This window comes from Pteronotus mesoamericanus, unplaced genomic scaffold, assembly GCF_021234165.1.
Source record: "Pteronotus mesoamericanus isolate MK-2021 breed Mesoamerican mustached bat unplaced genomic scaffold, CSHL_Meso_final contig_90, whole genome shotgun sequence".
In the NCBI taxonomy this organism is placed as follows: domain Eukaryota; kingdom Metazoa; phylum Chordata; class Mammalia; order Chiroptera; family Mormoopidae; genus Pteronotus; species Pteronotus mesoamericanus.
The window spans coordinates 4,827,597-4,832,682 of NW_026555277.1; the positions used below are offsets into that span (position 1 = coordinate 4,827,597).

Here is a 5,086-nt window from a genome sequence, read left to right on the forward strand (position 1 = left end):
GATGCTGGTGCAAGTGGAAAGAGGTTTTATTCCGGTGCTGAGCAACCCGAGGGAATGGCAGACTCCAGTCACAAAGTCCATCTCTGCAAGAGCAAGGCAAAAGCTAGTGTCCAGAAGTCCTGCTCCAATTTAAAGGACAGTCCTTTGGAGTCTGCAGGCGGCTGCTAAGTGGTCATAGTGCTCATCCAGGTAGCGTGCCTTGTTCCTGGCTACCTTGTTCATTTCAGGCTCCCTCCTGGAGCCTGTGTGTGGAGCCCACATGGCCATGGGCTATGCAGCTGCTCGGGCCTGAAGGTGGCGTACTCCCAGGATGCCTGGGCCTGAGATTGTGTGAATGCACTGGTTAGTCCATCACAGGTGTGTGAGAGAGAAAGAGAGGCTCCCTCCTGGAGGCCATGGGCCACGTAGCTGCTAAGATCACAGGGTCCATGGAGAAAACAGGGAGTGCCCTGTGTGAGTTCAGGTCCTGAGTGAGTCACGAGCAAGCAAGAAAGAGCAAGAGCAAGCAAGCCAGTCCCTTTGTTTCCCTGGGATTGTATTAGTTTGTGTGTGGGAGGGACTAGGTAGTTACTCAAAATGACCAATCAACTTCCCAAACTTTCCCGGGCTTCGGGTGGGTCCACCTCCCAACCAATCATTTTTATCCCCCTCGCTAGACGGACAGGCCTCCTTGGTCCAGCACCTCCACCTGCACTATTTTGACTTTCTATGGTGCATGTGCCGACCTTCCCCTCCTCCCACCCCCAATCTGGTACTGGAGTCGGATAGGGCTTTCTCTCCAATTATCTTGCTAGCTCTTTGCCCACTCAGGCCCTATTCATTGACATTTCTAGGTTTCTGTGTGCTCAACATAAGAACATCACCCTGCCGCCATCTTGGCCAACAAGGAAGACTCCCTGGCATGACAGTGGGAACCAGTAAGATGTGGGTGCCATTTTGCACAGAAAGCTAAGAGGGGTTCTTTTTAAAATTGAAATCCCAGGTTTTTAGCAGAGCCTACAAAGCCCGCCTCACTTGGGACCAAGACCTTCAACTGCTCTGCTCCCTCCTGTGCTTCAGCCCCACCTACCTACGTTCAGTCCGGCCCCTGGTTTTAGCTATCACAGAATTCATCACAATGTCCAATTATACTATTTTTGTTGATGTACTCATGTACTGTACACTAAATTATAAACTGACCTAGCACAGGGATATTATATGTTTCAATGCATATGCACCTAGAGCAGTGTCCAGCACATAGTAGGTACTCGATACAGAGTTACCAAATTTGTGGCACTTGTAAATAAGGAAAGTGGCCCTGGAGTCTTCATAAATTGTGAATCCTGTAATCATTCATGATAAAAACTGAGAGCTATCTGCCCTAACTTTTGAGTTCTTTATCTATGTGGGTCTTAAGGAGAGCTTATTAGAGGGCATTTGGGACTGAAACAAATTGAACAATAAGTGTCTGTGGGGCCTGTGGAAAGTGTGTGGAAAGTGCGGGGGCAGAGAGAGAACTCAGAGCTCGCGCTCTGCTGGTCTTCGGGAAGACAGCGTCCGAGAGAGAGCGCTTTGTGTTTGCCCAAGAAAGGGAGAGGCTCACAAATTTTAGTATCAAAGAACAGCTACCATTTATTACGTGCGTACAGTGTAGGAGGCACCCTGTGAAACACTTTACGTGTATTATGAATGTGGTTAATTCTGGCAGCAGAGCTAGGAATTGCGTAGTAATATTATCCTCATTTATAGATGAAAAAACAGCGATGTTATGCGTCAGTCCCAGGCTGCAGAGCTAAACAGAGGCGAGGCCAGGGCTGACCTGGAAGCCTTGGCAGACTGAGCACACGGCGCCCTCGCTACCAGCCCTCGGGCAGACCTGCTGAGTCAGCATTTCTCTGGGCGGGGCCGGGCACGCGCATTTTGAGCGTGTTCCCTCCCTGACCTACGCACACCACAGTTGGAAAGCCACGGGCTCGCATGGGGGGCGGGGGGTGGGGCCCGGGGTCAGGGCAGTCCTCGTGGCTTCCTGTGGCCTCTGCAGGACTTCTCTCCTGGATGCCTGAGTTTGCCCTTCAAGCAGCGGGGTGCTGGCCGTGCCCAGAGCGGTGACTCCAGACCTCAGACCAGAGGAGGAAGTGTGAACGGGGAGTGTAGGACAGGAAACCTGTCAGGCTCTCACAAAGGCTGCAAGGTTTGGTTGGAATAAATACGGCCAAGTGCCGTGGGAATAAAGAGGACAAGGATAAAGGAAAGCTCAAAGTCTGGGTAAAGCCTGTTGATGGCCGAAAGATAACTGTGGTTAAAAGATAATGGACTTTGGAGCTCTGGTGGCCCAAACCTGAATCCCAGCTCTGGATTTTACTGGACAGCCAATCCTAACGAGCTCTTTACCTGTTCTGAGTCTTAGTTTGCTCCTTTAGAGCAGAAGGATGATAACTTACAAAGAACATCTGGAACACTTTTAGTACTTTCTCAAATGTGGTATTAAAAGTATAAAAAATATAATAAACTATATAATTGTTTTTTTAAAAAAAGGAAAGAAAAAGAAAGAAAATAGACAAAGAGGAGATGAGCCTGCACAGAAAACCTCCACTGCTACACAAATTCCTGGCAATTTTTGGTTTCACCCAACTCTTAAAATACTGGATTAAAAAGAGCAGAAAGTGTGTTTTAACGGTAAGATTAACAGCCAGTAGTTATTACCTCCTAACACTGTTTTTAGAATACTGATCCATCCTAGAAAAAAGCCAACAAGTGACAAGTATTTATCATGGCATAATATCATGAGGACAGAAATTAGAAGGCAAAAGACCCAATCTCCTTCAACAGAAGGGAAGATATTCGTTCAAATTTCTGAATGTAGGAGACAGCTTAATGACATTTTCTCCGGTGACAGCTAACCTCTGTCTTTGCAGATACAGCCAACAGCCATGTGCATTCTGATCACTCACCCTAAAGAACCTTGAGACTGTTATCGAACAAATGGACCTGCGGCAGTGGGGGCTGCCCAGATGCTGTTACAGAAACAATGACCCCCCCTCCTTCCACGAGGTCCCTCGTTTGTAGGTCCTTTGCGTGCTGCCCTTGGAATTATGGCTCTGAACGGCAGAGTTTGGTGAAAAGGAACTATATATTCAAAACTTACACAGGTTTTATTAATAGCTAAATGTTGCTCTTAAATCTCAAAATCCCTTTAAAACACCCACCAACACACACAATCCTGCCTTTACCCCTTTACCCAGTTAGGCCAGTCAGGCCAGTCAGGGGTACCGTCCTTCAGAAGAAAAAGAACAGAAGTCCAGGGCTCGGCTAGGCAGGCCTCTCGCGGGTCTCAGCACCATCCGCTGCGTCACCGCGATCTCCAGCTCATAATCCATAACCACGTGGCACCTTCTCCCGGGCCCACTAGCAAGAGTCCTTTCTCCCCTCTTTCTTCCCACGTGGTCTTCACACTGTTCCCCAGAGTCTGCGTCCCTTGGTCTCTCCTTCAGGCCCCTGTCTCTCCTCCTTCCTCTCCCAGTTACATTCTGCATTAAGTCTTTCAAACCTTCTGGATTAGCCTTGGTGATATGCAAAATAACCCTCTTTGCCTTTGAGGAAGGAAGCTATCCTGTTATTGACATGCAAAATGACTCTCAGTGGCCCCACTCCAAGTCTCCCATCCCCCATGGCAGCCTGCCTTGGGGTGGGGAGAATATATTTTTCTTAGATACCTCAATTTCTGGACCCCATCACAAATACCCTTTGGGGAGACCCTGGCTGTGCCCCATTACAAAACCAGTGACCTTCCAACCCTGCCATGTGTGCAGATTACTATTCTGCTTGTTGTTTGAGTTTCATGTGACACTTGAGTGTGGCTTGCACTGCTGGGGACAAGCTTCCTGGAGCCACAAAGCTATCATGCCATCTCAGCTTTCTCCAATGCTTTGAAACATGCTTTTAAGAAGGCACATTTTGGTCTCTTCCCTTTTGCAGCCATCGCAGAGGTACCAGCGGTCAAAATAAAGTTCAATCCCTTTGTGACTTCTGACCGGAGCAAGAACCATAAAACGCATTTCAAAGCACCTTCCCACATTTGCAGGAAGATTATGTCTTCTCTTTCCAAAGAGCTGAAACAGAAGTACAATGTTCGATCCATGCCCATCTTAAAGGATGATGAAGTCCAGGTTGTGCGAGGACGTTACAAAGGGCAGCAAATTGGCAAAGTCCAAGTTTACAGGAAGAAGTATGTCATCTACATTGAATGAGTGCAGCGGGAGAAAGCTAATGGTATAACTGTACATTGTGGCCATTCGCCCCAGCAAGGTGGTTATCACTAGTCTAAAGCTGGACAAAGACCGCAAAAACATCCTTGGACGTAAAGCCAAATCTCACCAAGTAGGAAAGGAAAAGGGAAAATACAAGGAAGAAACAATTGAGAAGATGCAGGAGTAATGTAACCTTATACACAGCTTCCATTAAAAACATAAAAAAAAAAAAGAAGGGACATTTTGACATGCTTTGGCAAAGGTATTTTGGTCAGTATATAAGGCAATTTTTTATATTCATTCAAACATTTATTGAGCAGCTAGGGAGATACAAATGTGATTAATACATGGTCAAAGAGGTGAGGCAAATCCTCAAGAAAATAGAAACAAAGTGTAAAGTTCACTGAATCACAGCAGTCAAAAGAAAGTGCTATAGGAGATCAAGCTTTTTTTTTTTTTAAGTTAATACAAACTAAAATTTATTACTAGTAGTCATCACAGTCATAATTAGTGAATACTGACTTTTTAACTCTGCCAATGTCTTTAGGAGTTGTCTACGGGTGATCTGATCATGAATTCCTAACTGGGCAGGTCATGGTGGGAAGTCCTGTCCCGGGCATATAACTTTTTAGTAAAAAATTAATCTTGCCTTAAGCAAACCCTCTCCATTGTTTCTGATCATCTAGATTAACACGCCTTTGAAGTGACTCTTCTCAGGCCTCTCCTCTAAAGCACGACCACCCTCTAGAGAACACAGAATCTTAATCCAATCTCTGCTTTGTTTTCTCCCACCTTCACATAATTTTTTTAAGGTTCCCTCTTTAATTCTAAATGCATAAAAGAATGTGCAAATTGTTGTT

At 46.1% G+C, this 5,086-nt stretch overlaps 1 pseudogene; it reads left to right on the forward strand.

The window, feature by feature from the left end:
- The first annotated feature begins 395 nt into the window (after nucleotides 1-395).
- On the forward strand, nucleotides 396-4,413 carry LOC129080584 (60S ribosomal protein L26-like; annotated as a pseudogene).
- The last annotated feature ends 673 nt before the right edge of the window (nucleotides 4,414-5,086 follow it).